Consider the following 24,228-nt stretch of genomic DNA (forward strand, 5'->3'; position numbering starts at 1 on the left):
AAACACAGAGGTGATCAGATAAAAAACATTTAAAATCTGTGTAACATTTGGCATGTTTTAATGCCTATTTTTTAACCACAGATTTGAAACTGAGCTTGCTCTAACTGGTTCTTTTCAGGTTTTGCATAGTGATTAGAAGTTTGCATTGGCACTTTTTAGATTGTAGCTGGATTTGAGATAAACAAAATGATTGTTTCCAAGCTGGGTAAACCTTTTAAATTCATAAATATTAGTATTCATCTTGCTTCTTTGTCTTGTGCTCTCACTAGTTTGTTTGCCTATGTGGAACCAACAAACTCTTATTAAAATGCACTACCTCAAAAAGTGATTCGGACCAATAGTTGAGCCATAAGGCATGTATCTGAACATTCATGCAAAAAAATGAACAATTCTAGTAAATAAGCTCGTGTATCATTTGCAATCAATTGTCTTCAGAAGATTTAACAAACAGAAAAATGATACCTTGCATTGTTGAAACTGACTGCATGTTTGTAAAAGTATCTGTGTTATGGTTTTGAGAGGTCTTTCAACATATTCGTTAGAAAAATTTATGAAACTTTGGAGGAAAAATAGACAACATTTCCATGCAAGCAAATTAAAACAATTCTGAAGATTCAAAAATTTTATTCAATCCACTGCATTCATAAATATCTAGAATTTGTGTGAGTAGTGTATGATTTCCTTGGGAAGCTTAGTTTTAGTAATGTTGGTAGTGTTTGCTAAGATTACTTATTTGGAGTGATTGTTTAAGCTTGAGAGCAAACTTCTAAAGGAGGTTAAGAAATGTATTAAGTTTCTAGTTGGTAATTCTTTAGAAATTCTGTCTATTCAGTGTACACAGAATATAGCTTGATGATCAATCTTGGCTTAAAACTCTATGCAGTGTGCAGAACAAAGAAAGTTTGACCATAAATATCACTGTAGTTTTATAGTTCTACAGGAACTTCATAGTTTCTATTGGAATTTTAACTTGCCAATCTGTTCTATATATGTTTCTGTACCCACAAGAGTAATTGACTTGTGAGTATATATAAAATAATTTATGTGTGAGTTTCTTTAAAGGGTTTTTTTTAATTCAAAAGATACCAAAGGTTTTTGTTAAGGAGGTTAAGTGTTATCACTGTCTCTACTTTACAGGTAGAGATATGAAACTAAGAAGTGCTTTGTAGATCTGCTGAAGACTGAAAAGTTGTTCTCAATACTGTTTTGGTGGTAGCTTTCAGAAAAAACTTTAGATAGTATTTGACAAACTGTATCTTCTGAACATTTTTGTCATGGTCTCTTCCAAAATTTGTTATAAGTAAGCAATTACCTTGGCAAAGTCCTGTCTTTGGAAGAGCAGATCTCTGAAGTGTTATCTGGGCTGATGTTACTGGAAGGTTCATTTGGAGGTTTTGTAACCAAACTTAGGGGTGGAAGGAGTGATCTTTCAATCCATAATGGGGGAGAGGTAACTGGCACCAATAAAATTATAAACAATATGAACAATTTTAGATTCTGATGCTGAATAAAAACCCTATTTTGAATTTTGCTTACTTTGTGAACAATACATATGTTGCCCAACAATGTATAGACTTGAAAATTATATTTGTATGGATATAGATGCAAATGTGTGCATAAACACACCCTTCTGCATCAATGTACTTTATATTTTATGATCCATCCTTTCCTTTCTCTCTCTGTAGCAAATCTTAATCTACATTTTCCCTCTTTCCTCTTCCTTGGCTTCAATTTTAAAGGAGCCCCCGTGGCCATGGGTTTTGCTTTTACAGCACTACTTATATTGCCAACTGCAGTTAAGTTATGTTTATATGTAAAGCTTAATTAAGACTAGCAAAAAAATTGTATAAAAAATAGAAAAAAAAAATCCTCATTGCTTTTCTTATATAATAAGAAGTAAAAGAAAGTTTTGTTTCCAAGTGATGACTATGGAGCTGTAGAATCTGCAGCCTCTATAGTGATAAGATTAAAAATCTATACATTCTGACTGCCCTTCGGAACAGTTGCAGTTTGTTCTGGTGACATCCCATCTGGGAGATACGAGTTAGGTACTAGCTACTCACAAATAGAAATGAGCTTTCACACAGGCATGTATAGATTATAGGCTGGACTGCTAAAGCAGTCTCAATATAGCATCCACAAGCTAGTGGGGAATTACTGTTCTAAGTCACCTTTTCTCACCCGTCTTGAACTTGATCCACATCTATTTGAATCGTTTCTTGTTAAGCTTAGATCAAGAGGTAAAATGGTCTTCACCGAAAATGTTCTGCCAGGCAGTGATTTCTGGAATACAAACCCCTTGCCCTGATTCACAGTCCTGAAGAATGTAAGAGGTTGGTTTAGAGGTAATAAAATCTTCAAACTCTTGGCTGTTGTGAGGAAATTCTTTTTTCCACTGTGGCAGTTGTCTAGCTACTCTGTGTTGCTCCATCCAGCTGAAAAGCAGCACGGAATATTGTTTATTAGAGTACATTATGCTCTTGAGAAAATTATGTTCTAGCTTAAATCCAAAACAAAGGGACATTTTGAAATATAGTCATGAAATTGTGTACCAGGTTTATGTGCACAAATCTTCATAACAAACAGCAAATGGGGAAATTAGTCATAAAAATCCCATTTACCAATAACAAAGTTTGTGCCTGCAAACTGCAGAGCACCACTTAGAATATGGCCAATATAATAAAAAGGGACTAATCGGATTTAATGGAAGCAGTGGTAATCCGTTTTTTCTAGTAAACTTTTGCAAGGAATGAATGTTTGTGCTCATGTTCAGAGTTCAGTGAGTATTTTTGTGATATCATAGTCTCATTTCTAGCAAAGTTGTGTTCAGCTGGGCCCAATTTCTCTGCTTCATTGAAAAAAATACAACAATCAAAAGAGCATTGAGTGACACAAAGCACGAGGACATTTCAGAAGTCTAGCAGGTGAACTTTAGTAATTGACTGTAATTATAAATCTTTGGGCTGAATTTCTTTTAAGCTTCAGCTGGATTTTGCCATCATTTTCATTAGCTTAATGGGAAGAATGTACAGTAGAAAGGCTGTTTACAGGTAAATAGAAAGGACATGTTTCCCATGGATCAGTCTTCTCTATGGAAATGTATGTTTTACTAAATTTTACTTATTTTTTATATCAAACATTTGTCAGTGTGGCTCTGAGGAAAATTAGTTTGGGCAGAAGTTAATTTTAAAAAAAATGTAGATTTTAAAACGGCAAGTGGCGTTTATAGGATTTTCAGATTAGATTGCACGTAATTGACAGTGTCCTTTAAATTGACAATTTAGGATGATTCTTATTTTCAATGATCTTTCACATTTAAGCCATTTCTTTAATGGTCTGAGTTGCAGTTTAAAAATAGAAAGCCTATGCATGTGCTTCTGCTTGCTAGGGTACTGCAAACTTGATTTCTGAGGTTGCTGACAGCTTCTGAAAGATTTAGGAACTGTCAGCAGGAAACATTCCCATAGAATCTGTACTGTGAACTTTTTCTGGAAAAACAGCATCATTTAGCAGGTAATATATCTGCAATAAAAGCATAGTTATGCAATAATGGCTCATTAATATAGCAAATCATAACATGATCTTTTCTACTCAATTTTAAAAGGAACTTGTGGAGAGAATAAGCTCCTACTCAGCTGGTTGGTTAACTTGGTTGTTTTATATATTTTTGGTATTTAACCTTTGAAATATAAACTTTGATTTTTATGGCAGATAACATTTAGTCATGACATTCTATTTCTGAATAAACAAATGTCAGTTTGAACCTAGGTTAGTACAATAGGATATTTTTTTATTTTTGCTCTTTTTTGAATATGCTAGGATACTGCTGCTGTACTTTGTTTGGTATGTAGCTGCTAATTTATCCTTTACATCTTTACAATCTTGTCAGTGCTTCAAGTTTTCCTTAGTTTTTCTAATCTAAAATAATCCCAGTGAAATCCTTTGATTGTCTGTTTGGACCTGATCCACTTCTAAAGCATGAGTGTAATGGACTTTATGGCACTTACTTGGAAGTAATTTATCCAACAGAGTGAATATAGATACTTGTTTTAATAAGAATATGCTTTATGGTAAGTGGGGACGGCTATTTAATTAGCTAAAGGGAAAGCAGTTCATGATACAATCTGTTCCAATCATCTTAGACATTAAACAAAAAGTCAGACCAAGTTATTTATGTACATACACTTTATTTGCAGTTCTTTTGTGTAACCTCTTGGTAGAATACAGCATTATCTGGATTAAAAAAAAAAAAAAAAAAAAAAGTATGTATTTCTTTAAACGAAAAAAAAGTAAGCAAAAGTTTTACTTCCTGAAGTCAGGCCTTCAAGTGCATACATGGAGCTTGCTCTGAAAGTAATGCCTCCCATTTATTTCCTTCAAAACTACCATAGATACAAAAAATAGAATAACCACAATAACACTATTTGATAGAGAAATTTCTCAGCTGCAAAATACTACTTTCCAGCATTATCACCACCATTAGCTGATTTACATGAATGAGCTGATCGAGGCACTCTTAATTTCATGTTGTGACAGCTGTGTGTGCCAGTCTGGAACATGGCTTGTCTTTCACACCGCTGTTGCCGCTGCTGAAATGCACCACTCATCTCCTCACTGTGCTCACACCCACTGTTTGTTCTCCATAAACAGTCAGCAAGTGTCGATGAATGTCAATGGGTGCCATTTTTTCTGCACAGAGAAAATCAATAACACCCCTTTACTTTATCCGCATTTCCATGTCAGATGCAATTCTGTCAGACTGCCCCTCTGCTGCCATCTGTCACATGGCAACAAAATGTGTTAGGATATTGGTGGGAAGGTTCAGCCTCTACTGCCATCCCACCAGTATTTGCTTCTGATGTTGTGGGCCAACATAATCAAAGAGGTGGTATTACTTTTGGAGCAGCTCTCATCTATTAAAGCAGCTGGCAGTGGCAGCAGTGCACAGTTTATCCTGGGTAATATGCTCTTTTGACATTTGGTGGTTTTCATCTTTCTGTTCAGAAAGCTGATGTTGGATGTTATAAAAGTATTACACTCTTCTTTCTAATGTGGATTTTTTTTTCTATTGCCTTGAGCTGCCTATTTCATTGATAAATAAGATGTATTTCTGAAGCACAAGGATTCCCTTGCAGTTCTGCAGAAGATAGTGGAATTTTAGAAGGGATTAAAGCAGCATTTGGAAGCTAAATGGAGGCATGCTCCCTTTGGTTCTTCTAACTGTATTGAGTACTGGACATTTTACCTCATTCCTTGTGTTATATTTTGCTATTAGAAGAAAATGCAGCTTTAAACCCACAAACAGCAAAGCAAAGAAGAAAAAGTATGCAAGCTTTATAGTGGTATTTATTTATGAGTACAAAGTTGTGAAAATCCGCTAATTGCAATACTTCAGTATCCCTAAAAAGTGTCTTTGTTTAAGGGACCAATCCAAAAGCAATTTGATTTAAAAACTCCAATGGGCTCCCGTGGTCTCTGATTTCCATCCCTCATCTATAATAAGTTGAAAGAGTTTTTGATATAAAGCAGCAGGTAGTGTGTGCTGATGGTTTCTCTCCTCCTCACAAACATGCGTTGCCAGCTGGCTTATGTGACCTTGCTTGTTCTCATGAAGTCAATGGTAAAACTGAGGTATTAAGAATATATGGTCCACGTACTAACAGGCATACTCTGAACATGACATATCCTAGTAGCTGCTTACAGCCCCCAGACTCGTGGCTTTCTCCTTTTCAGTGCAAGAAGTGAGGGAGCAATTCCCAACACTGTATGAGTATCTTGAATAGATCATTTTATTCAGTCACATGATGGAAATAAAACCTTAAAAGTGTGGTAAAGAGGAGAGGTGTTTTATTTAAGTGACATTGTAATGCAATTCCAAGAAAAATTAGCTTTGCAACTTTTTCTGGCAAACTAGTGGTAAGTCACTCACCAGTATCAGTCTTGTCTCTGTTACTTATCCAAGCATGATAACAGACAACCTGAGCTCTGCTCAAAATTACATTTTAAGGCAAAAAATTAACAGGAGTATTTATTGTATACAAATAGTAACTGTCCCAAAACCCAGAGGAAAACCTGTCTGAACTCCCTAGACCTGATTGTCTAAGGCCTGTTTTCTGGAAGGTGCTAATTGCCTCCTAAGGGATGCCAAATGCTCTCAAATCCCATTGAATTCAATGAACTCCAATTGATGCATTTCAGTGAATTCCCAATGAAGTCATCCCTCTCAGCACTGCAGACTCAAGGGCTCTCAGCAGTATTCAGGATCGTGTCCTATATGAACAAGCGAAACGGTGTTCATACAGTGCCCTGGTTGACAACATGGAGGTTAATAAATCAAGAACATCAATTAGGAATTGCATAGCTGCGCTGCTCATTTATACCGTCATTCTTCAGAGACAGATACATCTTTAACTTTGTGTGCACTGTGCACAGTCCCATTGATTTAGATAGGGAACTATTCAGTTCAGCTATCCAGTTCATATTCAAATGAATAAGCACCTAATTGCTTGCAGTGCTAATGCCAGAGGGGTGTAATCCCATCAGATTTAAGAGCAGGGATGGGACAGTTGACAAGCTGTTTGCTGTTCTACCATCAGCCAGACAGCTGAGCTTCCTCTGGAGCTGCTCTTCCAGCTCTACTGTTGACAGTGTGTGGCCTGTTTAGTGAACTCTGGTGGTTCAGGCGGTGCTGCAGAGACAGCTCACACACATGCAGGGGATCAGAGGACACAAGCAAACATGATAACCTCAATGTTAACCCTGGAGTTAAAAGCGCCCTCCCTTTGGAGAGCTGCAAGAAGGTGGATGTTTCCGAAAAGGATTTGAATAGCAACTTTTAAAAATAATGCAGCAAACAGTTCTTAGCACTTCTCTGGACCATTTTCCCATACTGTCAAATTTGGCTCTTAAGCTTCCCTGTAAAGTTGATAATTATATTGTATTGGTATCACTTATCTATCACTGACATGCAGTCACCTCCATATGAAATGCAGTAGCCGTTTCAAAGTGACATTGCTATAGTAAGGACTGGCATACTTTAATGACCACAGGTCATCCATCTTATCCTTAGATTTAGATCTCATACAAAAGACCTTCAGATCTTCTAACACCTGGATCCAATACTGATTCAGAAGGAAGGACATTATCGTGGCATCACTAAGCTGCTCCTGCAGTGGTAAGCTTGCTTGGAGGTCTCTGTTCCAAATACTAACCAGCCTGACCCGCCTTAGCATTTAAGATCACAGCACAAGGTGGTATGGCTGCAGGCCATAACTCTAATGAAAACCTGGTACAGTGAGTAAATTGTTCCTGGATCTCATTATAGGCAATTGTTCCACTACTTCTGCTGTTTTTAATTCCTAAACATAATATTTACCTCTAAGCATTCAAAGTTATTTTGAATTTTATCTTGACAAATCACTAAAGGGTCTATTCTTCTTTCAATGCATGCATTTAACTCTCATTAATGTTCATATGAATTATGTGCAGAGCTCAGCTCCAGCAGGTTTTTCCAGCAAGGCCTGAGTCTCAGCCCATATAAGGTGCTTCAAAGTTTCTTGTGCTTCGGAACAAAAATAAAATTCTTCTGCTTGAATGGAGCAGAACAGTGCTTCCCCCAGCTCTCACTATGACCTTCTGGTCTGCTACACAGATCAGACTGGCACTGCAGCACAGGCAGTCAGCCTCTTCTCTTTCCCCGTTTCCAGCCATGCTTACGTATGTGTGCTGGGAATCCTAAAGGCCTGTCTGATTTAGCAAAAAGCTCATTCAGGCTCAGCGTACAGAAGCCTTGTGCAAGCTTTTACTGTAGGGAAACTGTGGGTGTATTTTGAACTGAATCAGGCTGTAGATTACGCCTGACGTTCAGTGAACTGGAAAGGGAAACAAGGTTGTGTATGTTGCTTGCCACTTTGACATTCCGTGAGCTCTGCCAGTCTTTCAATTATGCTTCCTGAAGATTCTTTTGATTATTTCTTCATATTATTGACAAAATGTTATGTATCCTGCACCAAGTCCACGGTATCTAGAAACCAGGAAACCCTAAAGGAATTAATTTTTAGACACAGCAACCCTAAGGTTTAAGAGTATGAGTGTTGTTCATACAGTATAGCTACTGTTGCAGGAATTGAGAGGCTTAGCATAAAGGTTTTGGAAAATTATGATTTCCTGGGGCTTCTGCACCAACACTTTGATACAATGCAGGTTACTTTATCAAGCACTGACTGAAGCAATCTCAAAGAAAACACTGGAAATAGAAAGGCCTATTTCAAAACTTAAAAATGCCTCTGCAGGGCAAGGTGCATTCTCCTCTGCCTGGTGAAAGGAAAATAAATCTCTCTCTAATAGAGAAGATCTGTAGAAAACAGACCTTGAAATACCAATGTCTGCATTGCAGAGATCTCTGGATACTGTCATGAAATAACCAAATAAGTTACTTCTAACAGTGCAGGTAGAGCTGGCTAGGAAGATGAGTTTCCATTCTGCCATAGATTTTAGTGTTTTCTTTGAGATTGGAGGAAGGAAGAGGGGAGAATTACCCCCCATTTTTACAAAAGCCAAAACCACAGGAAATGTGGTGTATCCAAAATGAGCTGTGCTGTAGGGAGTACTCAGCTGACTGATGGAGGCTGACATAATTTTGGTCAGTTTTACTGCTGTGAATTGTGGGAAAGAGTCCAAGTGGAGGGAACTCTGTACATGCCAGGACTTTCAGGGCCCACAGTCCATCATACAGCCCATCCTTTGAGCAAAGTCCCAAGATGTATAGACCTCTTGTTTCCTAGCTTGTAGAGCAGTACGGGAGCCAGGCAGCCTGTGTAGACATCAGAATTGGAAGCCTAAAAGCTTTGGGATTTAGTACAATTACAGATGTCATCGTGTGAATGCCCACTGGCTGCGGATTGTGAAAGCCATTTTCAGGAATGGGCTAAGAATCCACGGTCCCAAAACCTCTGGCAAGCCTTCTGGGCAGATAAGAATCCAATTCTGAGTGCTCCAGTAGAGGGACAGATCGCAAGAAGTCTGAGAAGGTGGGCTTTCCAATAGCTCAGTAGACAGGTTGTCAGGAAGTCAAAATGCCAAGACCTGCCTGGCATACGGTTTCATTAGATCGTGGCTGAAATAAGGATTTGGGTGAAAATATGTAGATTTTTTTGATCCAGCGTTTTCAACAAGTTTCCCTGGAGAATTCCCAATGAGCTCTAGTTTCCAGCAGCTTGAAATGATTCAGATGTTGCTGGGTTTAGACCAGCTCTTATAAAACATAAGCAAACAGCAATTACTAAGTGAGAAATTATGAGGAAATGTTGTCTGTTTGGGGCCATGAGTTGCTAACAGAATGCTATTTCCTAGATAAATAATACGTATGTTCTCCACAGTAGGACAGGAGTTCTCGGAATTCACCTCTCCAAGTCTGAGATGGAGCTGCCTGCTTAGTCAGTAGAAAAACTGCGGCCTCAAGGAGTGCTGCTTCATGTGGTCATTTCTACTTTTTCATGGAGGACAGAACTTCATGATTGGTTATAGTTCTCAATCAGAACTGCTTCTCTTGCATCCTTGGAAACTAAACTATGCACACCAGGTGTGTCTCTTCTCCTGTGGAGATTTCGGCTTGTCGTATTATCAGAATCTACCATATTCCTAATTCTTTTTGTTCTCCTTAGTTAGGGAACAGATCTGGCTGTGACGGAGCCTCTCATTTGTATACTAGTTATTTTAGTAGGGCTACTTCCGTTTTTTCATTCAACCTGTTAATATTTCAGCCTCTTTTTTATTTCCTCCCCACAGTCTAGATTCTTTTGTCAAGGCAGTTTGTATCCCAAACCTTTGTTTAGGTTCCCTGAGGGCTTCCCCAGTTCTTTTGTGGCCCACCAAATTGTGCAGTGGTGCGACCTAGTCCTCATGTTCCTCCTGATTCCAGGAACAGATTTTTTCTCAGTCTCAGACTATCTTTCACTGTCACATGGAAAAGGCGTTCCTAGTAAATGTCTGATATTTCAGAAATTCCCATTCTTTTCCAAGTCATAATATTTAACATTAAACTAATGCACTAATCCAAAATCTTGCAGTCAGTCCAATATAACCGTAACACATTATAAGCTTTCATACTTAAGAAAACTGAACGGAAGAACTAACAACTGTATCTGGATAGTAGCCATCATAGTGCTATTTTTAATATACCATTTATTTTTGTTTTTCCATCCTTTGCATAGTCGGTGCACTTAACTGTGCTTTCACCAGTGATGAAAATAGCTTTGATGTTCTCAAATGACAGTTCATTTTATCTAGAAGAAACAGTAGCCAAGCCTCCATTTTCACTAATTGAGGGCACCAGTGATCTTTGCAGTTGTTGCTGTATCTTTGTTTTAAAATAGTGAGCTCAATGGAGACAGTGGACTGTGCTTCCATTGAAATGGTTAACAAACTGCAGCACAGAACATTTCTACCTCCTCAGAGGTTGAAATGCCTTCCTACCTCCTCAGAGATTGACTACCTTAGTCATCTGTGCTGCTATAGCCCATAATACAGATTGCTGAAATCTGAAGGAATTTTATTATTTTTTGGTACTGGAATTAGTGTATTATTATTGGATTCCAGGCCTTCGTTACATTGATGTGTTTATTTTAGCTACAGTTCTTTAAAAAGCAGATCTGTGAAATAACTTCTGGCTTAATATACCAAAATAAAATGTATTTAAGGGCACTATGGTGGAAACATGCTTGATTGAGAGCTGTAGGTATTAATATAAGTAATTGGTGCTAAAATTATTTCAGAAACCTATGTTTACTGAGGCAACTTGAACTAAGCAATGATTGCATGATCTTACAACAATTGCATACCTTAGTGTCAGACAGGTGTTATGTTGCTGGATATATGTATTGTCATTTTGCCACTCTGAAATAGCTCTGATACACACACCACAAATGTTAACAGATTGTGAGTCAGTTTCCTTTAGCATGTATCTCTTTCACTATTTTACATGAAACAGTTTGCCAAATTCCGGTGTACGGACATATATTATATTAATGATATATATATACATAATTATAATATATAATGATTATATTAATACGGACATATATATTAATGATGAAATCTCTTGATTATTCTGAGTTCTCTCTAATGTGAAGAGACAACACTGGCTTGGCCCTACTCCTTTAGAACAGTACCTTTCACTGTAAAAGCTTGCCTTTTGCCAGCAGCCTAGCCAATTTATTTTTAAGATCTTCTGAACCCTTGGTGTAATGCCATCATCTGTACCTGATGACTCATTGTTTTTATAATTATCAGTTTGCTCAAGAACCTTTTCCTCTGACACTTCAATTTCCCAAAGTACATCATCTTTACTACCAAAGAGAAGGGAGCACTGATCGTGGTTCCCACCTACAAGTCTTCATTAAATGCATGGGAACATTGAACTTTACAGCATATCCTGAAGTTCTTAATGTTTTGTAATGAAACCAAATTTAGAAAAATACAACACTTTTTCCTCCATACTCTGTAACCATACTGTAACTAATTTTTTTTTTTTTTTTTTTTTGGTCAGTGAATGTAGAGAAATATGTTTAGGTTTTTTTTTTCCTAGCCTTCACTCGGTCATCCAGTTTAAAAGGTATAAAAACTGGTAACAGATTAAAAAAAAAAAAAAAAGTTTTTTAGATAGACCTCAGATTTGCTCAAATTCGTCACTCCAGCGAAAGTGAAAATTGTAGTTGAAAATTCCAATGTAAAATATTATTGTAAAGTAACAGTGCTCAACTTTCGCTCCATTTTTATTCCACACTCATCTGAAATTTTTCCTTTTGTGTTTAACATGGTTCTAATGTATGTTAATTATTTAAATATCTTGCCACCTTTTAAGTTCCTTGAAGGAGTTTTTAAAATTAAAGGTTGTATACTAATGAATGTGATTTGAGAATTGCCAAGCTTACAGTGCAGGGCAGTACGTGGCGCCATTAAGGATAACATGAAGAAGAATTCTCTGATGGGGACTCAAATAAATGTAGTCCTGTGATGTAATAAAGAGCATGCAGAAATGGATGAGGCAAAACAAAATTATTTATAAGGAGAAATGCAAAAGGTTGTCATGCTGAATGGTTACATGTAGTTATAGGGAGCACTAACAAGGTTATCACTAGAAGCTGAGTGCTGAGATGCTCACAGATGTTTTCTAACTAGCACAAAGAGTAAACTGTTTTTATCTTGTAGGACAGACAAGCCTGGAATTGGAGGGGAGCTAAATCTTTTTTCTGATTGTGAATAATTCAGAGCCCAATAGCAATAATGGCTCCCATAGGTCAGTATAACGAAGCAATGTAACTTCTAGATATTTGATGGAGAGTTATCAGTCCTGCTGCACTATCCGGGATTCTTTTTGATACAACGCCATCATATTTTCACCTTGTGCTTTATAAATTAAAAATGAAATGCATATGTGCACACACATGTGCACACAAACACAAGGGTTAATGAATTATAGCAAACTGAAATACTCAGCAAAAAGGTTTACTGTGGGAGCAAGGAGCCCTTGCTAAGCAGCTACTGTAATATTAGAAAACCAGACGCTGAAACTCTGCTCACATTCCAGAAGTACGAAGATTTCTAGGAAGTGCAGTAATTCAGAGTTGGCTAAGCGCTGTTCCAGCAACTCACTGAGCTAAAACATCATTTACCCACAACATCAATGTGATCTGAGCTTTATACTATCATTTAAACATTTGAACAGCAACAGATTTACAGCACAGACTCAAGATACGGCTGTAACTAATACTGTAACAAAATCAATAGACAAATGTTCTAGCAAAGGGTAGTCACCACTGTTTTTACTGATGTGTGTATGTGTGCACAGAACAGTCACACCCATGTGTTTTAAATTCAGCTCATAGGAAGGAGTTTTAAGCTCAGGGATTTAAAGCATTCAGACTTCTTCAGACCAAAATCATATCAAGACACAGCTAGGAGTATCAGTGGCCATGTCTAGAGCCAATAAAAATCTGTGGAAGTGTTTTTCTACTGAAATTGGCCTTTGGGGATTTTCCTTTAAGATTACATTTTAATTGAAGTAGGGAGCCGGTTCTGCATGTGGTGGAAGTAAGAAGCCCACTAACATTGGAGTTCCTCACTGAGCTTTGCTGATTTTGCCAGGTTAGTTAAGGCATTTCTGTTGGAGTTAACCTTCAAGCTGCGGAATGATGAAACACTGTGCTATTTCACCAGGGTACCCCATCTTCAGAGGCCGATTTTCGGCAGGCTATTAGTGGTCATGGTACTCAGCTGGTATAGTAGCTGTTTGCTTTCAGATTTCAAAAATTTGCATCAGTCACCGCAAGCATTTTGACACCTCATAATTTCCTAGATTTAAAAATACATATATAGAAATGGGAAGAAAGGCAAAAGCTGAAAGGATGGACAGTGTGTCCATGGCTCACAGGAGAAAAAATGTCCATGTAAATATCAAGCTTAAAAATTATAACTTGGAGCATTTACCTTCAGAAGTTACAACGTGCTGAATACCTTTGATCCACAAACCTCAATCATTAAATGTTACTAAATGGGTTTTTCTTCATACATACGCCTTTTACCCTGCATTTATGGGCTTGGAGCACCAACTTAGAAATAAAGACTTACATTGATTCTTATTTTTTAAATTAACATAAGCTCAAAGGACTATTTCATGAGAGACGGGTTGTGTTTTCCTTTTATTTTTTCCACAGGTTAGCTGTCCAGAAAGACGAGTCATTAAGTAAACTTAAGAGTTAAAATGTTCTTTCACCAGTTCAACAAAGAAATAGAAGAATACTAATATGAAATAGGGGATATATTGATTTATGGCTTTTTGTTTTGGATTAGTTTGATTTTATTTTTTTTCCATTGATGTAGAGTGTTTGTGCACACAGCTTGAGAAGAGTTTGGGACAGTGGTTTAAACCCACATACTTTACCATTAGAACTAGCTAAAAGCATATGTGATCTGTTCAGAGGTGCTCTTCTGATTGTCAGCAGTAACGTGCTTGTTCACATGGTAAAGATAAACCTTGGTGGTATAGAACAAAACGGTTAATGAATAAGCAATGCCAAAGAAAGAAAAACACGTGTTGCATTAGGAAACATTTCCGCATTACTGTGTCGTTAGTGTGAGGAAATGTCACGTGCAGCTTCAGACTATTTATACTGCCTAAAATCAATTTTGAAAAACGTAAGCACTGGCCACAGTGGGGCCCTAGCAAGGATTTGAAATAAACCTCCCAGGAGGAGGATGTAATTATTTTCTCTTAATATCTAAAATATCGAGTTTAAAAGGGGAATGTAAAAGCATTCATTCAGCACAAGTGCCTCAGTGTGATTGTTGAATGGCACTGAGCAGCCTGAAGGCTGCAGCAGGCACTGCATCATGTGCCTGCTGCCCTACTGAATGTGTTGGGATTAGACAGGGTGTCAACGAGCGCAGAATTTAGCTACAGAATTCCAAATCCACTTGGGGTGAGAAACCACACACAGGCACGTGCACGCATTCGTACACAGGCACACAGCGTGCCTGGTGTTGCTGCAGGTGAGGTGGCTGTGGTATGCTTGTGGGGTGGGGTCCCCATGGCAGGAATGCCAAAAGTCTTCTTAATCTTATTCAACTCACAGAAGTTATAGCCAGCCTTAACAGTGGCACTTTTGTCTTCAGAATGTATTGCTATTTTTAAAGATAGCTAAATGCACTTAGTTTAAGAAAGCTGTACTGCCCTTGTACTTTTCTTTGCATTTGCGAGCTTCCACCTGTCAGACAGCTTGATCGTGTTCAAATGAGATATTCACATACCAGCTTCTGAGCAGCAGCAGATGTGCCTGGGGATCTGAGTAGGAAGAACCTGCAAGTTCTTTCTGCTGCTGAAAGATAACTGTGTGTCTTTCATTCAGGAAAATACATTCAGAGAGACCGACTTGAGGTATCTCCTTTCCGCTTAGAGAAGATGCAGAACATCCTTTTGTATCATTTGGATGTGAACCAAAGGGAAAGTCCCAGGCAGAGTTTCCTTGGCTGCTCCGGAGCTCTGAGAGGGCTGGAGGTAGCAGGTCAGAGTAAGACTTCTCACTTTAAGTGGTGTCATAGTGCCTCATCCCACTCTGCTTATCCCATAGTGATAAGTACTTGATCTCCCAAGCAGTGAAAATCACCTAAAACTATTTCTATTACACTTTGCCATCATTAGTAGCCAATTCATGCTCTTTCAGGAAGGGTTAGCAAGTGCAGTGTAAGAGGCATGTGACATTAGGGCCACATACAGTGTTACTACCGGCGTCTGAGTTTAAATTCCAGACATCCAGGTGCCTGGAATTCAGATGCCATGTTTTAGTCTAGGCCTGGAATTCAGATGCCATGTTTTAGGCTAGGCCTGTCTCTGATTTTTGCTCAGATATAGTGGGAACAGAACAAAACAAGCCAGGTCTGTCCAAGAGAGGAGATTTAAAAGCAATGATCTGAGATCTACAGGAAGGATTGCTGTTATCTCTGGGCCATATTGTGTCATTGATTTTTAGGCTGATGTCTTAACTGATTCCAATTGGGTTTTAGAGTTAGAAAGTGATGATATGGTGTGGCCCTACGTGATGAAGAGCACGGCCTCAGGTTTGCTTGCAGCTCTGTGTCCTGAGTCACTCCTCTCAGCTAGAGCGAGGTCACCAGGATGGGGAGAGCTTGGAGCCTATTACCAAGGGCTATGGATGGGTGCAACCCACAGGGCATCCACTACAGCAGGGGAACAGTCCATCTGCACTGCACCCTCCCTGCCCTCAGCTAATCAGATAATTCGAGGCAGCTTCGCTCTCTATCAAAGGGAGATAAGCAACCTTGAAGTTACCACAGGATAAAAGCATGCACACAGGCAATTACCAGAGAGCAGCTGATGTGCTGTGAGTTCACACCCTGCTTTACCCTGTGGTAACTTGTTTGTAGGCTCACTCTCTCTGAAAGCAGAACTGGCTGTAGCTCTTTGCATCACCCTAATGACTGCTATTGAAAAAAAACACTTGAAGCCTTCTAAGCTCTTTCAAGAAAAAAGAAAAGGGATGGGCTCAAAAAAGTGATCCTTTTGGGGATATTTCCCTTACGTTTTGAAGTAAGGCCAGCCTGACAGTTCTTGCTAGTTAGCATCTAGCAGTACTTCAGTGTAGTCTAATTGCTACTCTTAAGATTCCAACTTCTGTCTGCTAGGATTTGTTACAGTTAACATCTGTCATTAGTTTTGTTATAAGTCTACGTTTATCAGGAGTTGAGACTTGGACAAAGATGCTCTTTAAGGTGAATTTACCCATATAATGAAAATGCTTCGCCTTTTAAAAATCCGTTTATTTTCACATTTACGAAATGCCAAAAAAGGAGCAGTTTACAATATAAGAAAGCTTTTTGTTAGTTTTATTTGATTATTTTAAAATCTCATTGTTTGCCGGAATTATACTCAGACCAACAATGAAACAAGTTAACACCTCAAATGCTGGCATATAATAGACTACAAAATGACCCCAGACATGCATTCTTTCCAGAAGCTTAGGAGCGTACCGTACTATTGGAGATGCAATGGAAAACTTGCAAAATGGAGAACTAACTTCAGCCTTCAAATTACCCCCACAACTCTATTTGCTACACTCTAAGTAATACTATAATATGGCCCAGAAAATTTAGGGCAAAGGCTGAATCTGTTAGTTAAGATGTAGCCACGCTGAGTAATTGCATGAGTCTCAGACCTCTTTTTGTCTTACAAATCATTGGCCCTGAAATACCTATAAAAGGCATAAACGGGTAATCTACAGATGAAGGGCCAAATTCACCAGTGCCAGATCTGGAAGATATAAATAACACTTTCTTGTTTCAGTGTGGCTCATTGCATGTTAAGCAGGGATTGACTCTGCCTTTATTTGGTGTTTTTTGATGATGGAAGAAGATTAATTTAATTTGTGGTTGGGATTTCATATGAGCTTTGCTGTTAGTGGCTGCTGAATCAGTGCATTCCTCTCTTGCTCTCGCCATTTATTCTTTGGATGTCTAGCACATGTTTTGGTCAGGTCTAATACTTTCACTCCCCTGCTTCCACCACATGGCAGGGTGCTAGGCTTTGGCATAGACTGGTAGAAGCTGGCATAATTTTGATCTGTATTTGCTCTGGAATTTTAGGTTAAGTTTGTGCCATCTGGTCAGTACCACTGAGTGACTGACTGCTTGTCTGGTGCTTCTTAGCAAAACATCATAACATTGCTTTAACATATGTAATTGTTTGTATTAATAATAAAGTACCAATTGTTGAATAAAAAAAGAGTTTGCTCGTGGAACCAAAACTATGTTTTGATTGGGATATACTGGGATATTTATAAAAAATTCCTTTGGCCAGAAAAATTATAATAAACTATATGCTATATTAAACCTTAAAAAAAAATGGATCTACTTTATGTTGCTTCCAAAAAGTGGTTCACAATCCAATAGTATCTGGTCAATGCTGATAGATAAGCAATCACTGTACTTAAAACACTGGAGAGCCTTGAGGCAGGAAATAATATTCATTTACAGGTACTGGTGCTTCATTAGGAAATCATAGCTGCAAACCAAGATTTTACTAGTTCTTGTAATGTAAAAAAAACTGATTGGCAAAAAATATTTTAGATTCTTTTTCTGGAATTTGTGAACACCTATTCTTAGAGAGAGTAAATGTAATAGGATTATTTTGCTGGGTTATTATAGAGCAGCAAGTTGTGTGCAATTTCAGGGTGTGAACATTCATGTATTTTTATATGGATTTCTTCTCCAAACTGGAAAAAGATTATATGCTAGAACACAGCCCCTATTTTTCTGCATGGAAATACTTTTTGCTGTCATGTGTAATCTTTTAACTTCAGAAGTCAAGTTTGTAGAATAATTTGTTGAGGTTCACTTAAGAATGTTGCATGTGGTGCTTTTCTTCAATTGGTGATCGTTCGAAGAACTACTAGCGGATAACAAAGAAATGGGCTATACTGCTGGTCCACAAACAGAGATGCTCTATGTATGTCATCTCCATGAGGTTTTGTCTGTGCCTCTCTTCCCTGCATTATGAAATAGAAGTTATATAGACGTCTCCCCAGATTACTTCTGTACCTTCAAAAGGGCTCCATTTTGGTGTAGATGAAAAGGAAGTTGCCCGTGGAAGAGCATTTTATGAAGTAAACTTAGGTATATCACTTGATCTCTGAACTAACCAATGAAAGTATCCAGTAGTTTGGGTTACTCTATGGTAACTCAGATTAACTCACTAAAATTAGGTAATTTCCACTGCCCATTAGTAAGACATCAGAAAATCCTAAATTGCGTGTGAATAACTCTGCACAGGGCAACACATATAAAGAGATCCATCCACACTATGAACTTGTGTTTTTCCTTACACGTTACAGAGGATGCAGAGCGGTATATGTTCTGACCTCTGCATTAGAGAAAGATATATATGCTAGCAGCAGAGTAAGTACCTTGTGCAGTCTGTCTCCTTTTTAGCCCCAGTATATTGATATTCATTATCCCAGATGAGAACAATAATTATGCCTTAATGAAATTTGCAATATAATGTGCCAGCCAAACTGGGATTATTTATCAGACCACAGAATTATATTTTTAGAATTTCTTGTATTTCCTAATATTTCAGAACAATGTCATTTCTATATGTATGCTTTATTTTTCAAGTAGAAGAAAAATAAATCAAAGAAAGTGAGAGCTATAAGATGATTAAAGCTCTTATAAAAGGTTCCTTAGTGCTGCTGCTGCTGACCTTCTCAGTCTGTTCTGCTTTGCTTTGGTATGTTTAACTGCCCCAGGAGGTCATTATCAGACAGTGGTGACTGTTTTGTCAGGTCTTATTGTTTAATTAGATCACAGTTTATGTCAAAATTCGAAAATTCTTTTGGCACATGCCAAAATTTTCACAGTTTTTAGTTTTTAAGTTGAAATATTTCTCAAACAATAAGCAGCAGCTACAAGGGGGTAGACAAATTTATTTAATATTTACAGTGTGTGCTTAAAATTTGTGCCTTGGGTTAAATTCATTGAAATGTGACATCTTATTTTCAAGAGTATCCTATGGGTAATCCCTTGAAACTTGTATTGACATTAATATAAGCCTTAAGAAATAGGCCTGCTGAGGCTCACATTATCTATAGGAAAGCTAATTTTGTTTTACTGATCTTGCCTCCACTCATCTGAAATGGTAAAAGATTGCATAAACAAGCCCTCATCTACAGAATTAGAAAATGATGTTTTTGATATGTCTTTCCTGCCCTTGAAATTGTGTGCCTGGAGTATGCAATCTGTGGTGTACCATGTTTCACTAATGGTAAGATAATTGGTACAAATTTCTAGGCTAGAGGTAAATGCTAAACTGCCATACCACAAATTTGTTGTTTGCATGATCTACTTGTTTCTGAATAAGGCAACTGACTTATCTTTTTCTTTACCATATTTAATTAGAACCTATTATAGAAATTAGTGGGAAAAGAGGTATATTACTCATTCCTCACTAGTAAAGCATTTCTTCAGGAATAAATTTTTAGTTGTCATATTCTTATTCATGCTGTGCAGAGCCAAATCAATTAGTGCCCTTGGAAAGATGCAGTACCCAAACTGAGCCAAGAATGATGGTGTTCAAAGTATCAAAACATTAAATGACCTCATGCAGGTCCTGCGTTCTGGAAAATGAGTCTGCTCTCTCCAACTTTCTCTTGTGGCCTGATAAAGTATATTGTCTCTCTAAAGACACTTAGTGTCTTTCAGCAAAATGAACCTGAAAGCCTCAAATCTCCCTCACAATAAGCTGTTAGTAAGGCTCTTCTTCTGGGTCTAGATGCTTCAGCATGTGAGACTGGAAATCATACATGGTTTGAGGGGAATTTATTTCTCTAGAGCCATCACTCTTAGATATTTCAGTATCACTATTTTCCAAACTATTCTCCTCTGAATGTTAATGGTGAATGACCCATCTCCCTAGGATTTCAATGAGCACTGTAGTATATTAGCACCCAGGCACTTGATAGAGCAAGCTCTGTGCTACACCTTCAGAGCAAGTTCTATAGTCCCTCCAGGTGAAACACAGGGAGCTAAAGATAAATGACTAATTTTAATCCCAGAAAACAGCGCACAGGAAAGCATGTGAGAGTGGAACTAATTACTGTTGCAGCTGTGACTAAAGCCTGTTAGTAGGTCAGATGAGGCTGCCCAAGCAGGCTGGGGCTTCTCTGGATTGACTATCTGGAAGATGCTGTGGAAAAGCAACTTTGGAAAAAGGTCTACTAAATAGGGGGATTGGGAAGTAAGTAAGGACCCTGAGGATGGAGTGGTTTGAAGAAGTCCACAGGGGCTTAACTGAGGCTTGGCTGATGTTCTTAATGACTTCTTTACTTCTTTCTTTAATAGTCTTACCAGTTATTCTCAAGGTACTCAGCCCACTGAACTGAAAGACAGAGATAGGGAGCAGAATAAGTACCCCACAATCGAAGTGGAAACAGTGACTTGCTATTCCATTTAGAGTATTACGATGGGGCCAGAAGGGATCCACCTGAAAGTAGTGCCCTGTTTAATATCTTTATTTATTATTTGGAGGTGGGGATTGAGTGCACTGTCAGTAAGTTTGCAGGTGACACCAATTTCAGAGGAAGTATTGATCTGCCTGAGGCTAGCAAGGCCCTTCAGAGGGATCTGGATAGGCTGGATTGATGGGCTGATGAACTGTGTGAGGTTCACCAAAACCAAGTGCCAACTCCTGCACTTAGGTCACAGTAACCCCAGGAATGCTACAGGCTTGGGGCAGAATGCCTGGAAAACTGTGCTAAGGAAAGTGGTCTTGGGGGTATTAGTCAACACTGCCCTGAACATAAGTCACAAGTCCAGGTGGCCAAGAAGGCCAACAGCATCCTTGGTTGTAACAAAAATAGTGTAATCAGCAGGGCTAGGGATGTCATCGTTCCTCTGTACTTGACTGTGATGAGGCCACACTTTGAGTACTGTGTTCAGTTTTGGGCCCTTAACCACAATAAAGGCATTGAGGCCCAAAGAAGGGCAATGAAGCTGTGAAAGGTCTGGAGCACAAGTCTTATGAGAAGCGGCTGAGGGAAGTGGAATTGTTTAGTCTGGAGAAGAGGAGGCTCAGGGGAGACCTTATTGCTCTCTACAACACCCTGAAAGGAGACTGTAGTGAAATGGGCATCAGCCTCTTCTCCCATTTAACAGAAACAGGACAAGAGGTAATGACCTTAAGTTGCACCAGGGGACCTTTAGGTTGAAAATTAGGAAAAATTTCTTCTCTGAGAGAGAGACCAAGCATTGCAACAGGCTGCCCAGGGAGATGGCGGCGTGACCTTCCTTGGAGGTTTTCAAGAAATGTGTAGATGTGGTACTTAGGAGCATGGTTTAGTGAGCATGGAGGTGATGGGTTGATGGTTGGATTAGATAATCTTAGAGGTCTTTTCCAATCTTAGTGATTCTATGATTAATATCTGATCTCCAAGGAGATAGAAGTGGTTTGCAAACCTCAGTGTTACCTATCTTGTCTTCTCTGAAAGGAGACTGGCAAAAAATTGTGACTCTTACATAAGGGAGAGGTAGCATGTACTTTGGGATTCCAGAACCTTGAAAACTGAAAGCACTGATCATGAAGACAGCAAACCAAATGGGTTTGCTGACAAGCACAGTCATGAGGGAATAATGCATGCAACAGGGAAGTAAGTTGCAGCCAGCTTAAGTGTGGTGTATTCTCAATCACAACTGCTAAACCTACATGAAGTCCTAAAGGAGGATCAGCCTAGATGTGAAGATGGCCCCATATTTTCCCCCTATGTTTGGCCAGTGCCAGGTCATGTAACCAACCCAAACCTCCCCAGCAAGCAGCCAAAATTCAGTTGCTCATTCGATGGAGGAACCTCTCCAGATTACTCATTTGTTTGCAAATTGCTCCAAATATCTGCCTACTTTGACTAATGCTGTTCTGTTTATCAAAAGTAGGCTGATTGCCAGCCTGGCTCTAAGCCTAGCCTCTCCACACAGACAAATCTAAGCCTCTGCCCTCAGCTCATGCACAGGCCCAGTCCTGCTTCCTATCGCATTTCACCTTGCCTATTCTGGAGAAATTTTACAGCCCTCTACTGTCTGGATAGAGACTTGCAGATAAGTAAATTTTATCAGCAGTCTCTGTAAGTCTGCTCAACATTTCTTCAGTCTGGTCATTCATCTTTAGTTTTTCTCTGTTATCTGGTGCCCAGATACTGTCCCAATTGAAGGCCTTTCCTCAAGTACATTTTTAAGACAAGTCTCAAGCATTTCATTTCACCAAAATTTTTGTGGTCTCTAATTTTGTTCTTATTGACAAATTCTCTAATTGCCCAATTTTTATGCTGTGAATAAAATCATCTTGAGAGATATCCTCAATTTACAGTCTTGACTTGTTGGGGCTAGAGAGGAAGAAGCAAGAAGTCTTTCACCCTCATAGCTCTAGAGAGAAGATCATCATGTTAGCTTTGAGTAGTTGGGGATAGGGCCAACTCTGAGAATAAGCATGCCCCATCTTTTCCCATGTTTCTAATCATGAGGAAAACCAGATCAACTCAGTATGTGAAAGAGTATTTGAGAAAAAACCTTAAGAGTGTGAACCATTTCTGAAGAATCTGCTGTAACACCTAATATTAGTGCCTCATTCACAGAGAGAAGAATAATGCACTTCAGCACTACATTTTATAGGATTGGTACCTGACTGGAAGAAAATTCAGCTGAACTCTAATCTGAACTCTTGACTTGTAATGAGCTGAGTTTGTTTCACATCTGATTAATGTGCCTTTTTTCTTCTTCCAGACTGTTTGGTGAGCTCATGTTAAGATTTTCTGCTTCTGATATTATTTTATTAGTAGTGCTGTATGGAGGACTAAATATGTTTACTGTGTTGCATGTGTGTAACATAAGGCGACTCTGCCCTGGGGTACTGGCAGTCTAATACAGAAACAGATACCGTAGAATGTGACGAATTTGATTTTTTTTAGATTGAAAACAACTGCTTTGAAGAAGGCATCTTGCTGAAAAACTTAAATTGCCAAATTTCTTTTGACAGATTTTGAAGTTAAATTGATAAAATTATGCTATGTGACAATATTTATACTCAGAATCAATATGTGAATTCATAAGGCTACAACTCTCCATGCTGCTTTATAGTGGATACGAGAGCACTGCAGAGCTGATACACTGAGTTCTCTCCCAAAGAATAGCACTGACAAGCAAATGGATGCTGTTTGTAGTATTGAAAGATTGTATTGCGTACAGATATTTGTAAGCAAAGTAAGTGAATAAATTATTACTTAGTATTTATTCAATTATTAAGTACCTCTCAATTAACATTTATCATTGGAACATTAGTGCTGAGATGCTATATTGGATGGGAGCAATGTGCAATTATGGTTCTCTCATAGTTGTCCCTAAGCTCTTTTCAGAGAATTAGGTCACTGCAGCTCTTCTCACCAGCATCTGATTTCCTGAATATCTGTGGATTTATTGTGTCTACCGCGTAGCTTCTCATTGCTTCGGGCCCCTTCCTGGGCATTGTTAACACCTTCTCAGTCTTTATGATGTTTCTGACTTGCTTATGGTACGTTGAGCTTTCCAAAAGAAGTCGTGTTACCCAAGTCCATTCTTACCAGGTTTTTCTGATGTAGTCATAAAAGTGCTGTGTGCAAAATTCAGGCACTATGCACAGTGGCTTGCTGATGTGAACAGTGGACACATGTGGACAGTGCTCACAGTTGTGCAAGGGCATGTCATGGCATATTTACTTTGAAGAATACTACTGTGCCTGCTTTTCTGGACAGGTGTGGTGTTTTTTTGTGTGGGTTTTTTTTTTTGTCTGACAGATTATGTTGGGAGCCACTTCCTCAGGAAGAGCTAGATGCAACAAAACCTGCAACAGGGAGAGTCCCCAGAGCCTCTGCCTGAGTAGTTCCTGACACCTGCAGGGTAGGCCAGGGTCATAGTGAGAAAACTGTGTTGACTTTGAACTAGTTTATACAGCACATAGAGTGATAAAGGACTTATTTCTAAAAACCACTACAGCATGAGCTGAGCATACATATCTCCGGCAAGTAAGAGGCCATTCAAGTGAATGGGCAGAAAAAACTCTGTGCCATCTTCCTCTATAACTTTGAATCTCAATAGGTTATGCTCTCCTCTGCCTAGATAACAGGATGGTGATAGAGTAGTTGT

At 38.6% G+C, this 24,228-nt stretch overlaps 1 long non-coding RNA gene across 8 annotated transcripts in view; it reads left to right on the forward strand.

Annotated features, from left to right (window-relative positions):
• The window catches only part of LOC122161013, a 489,323-nt gene that overhangs the window by 260,668 nt on the left and 204,427 nt on the right, over positions 1 to 24,228 (forward strand). The gene's annotated exons all lie outside the window — the stretch shown is intronic.

This window comes from Centrocercus urophasianus, unplaced genomic scaffold, assembly GCF_019232065.1.
Source record: "Centrocercus urophasianus isolate 14NV4802_14NV808 unplaced genomic scaffold, USGS_Curo_1.0 seq_18, whole genome shotgun sequence".
NCBI classification, from domain to species: Eukaryota; Metazoa; Chordata; class Aves; order Galliformes; family Phasianidae; genus Centrocercus; species Centrocercus urophasianus.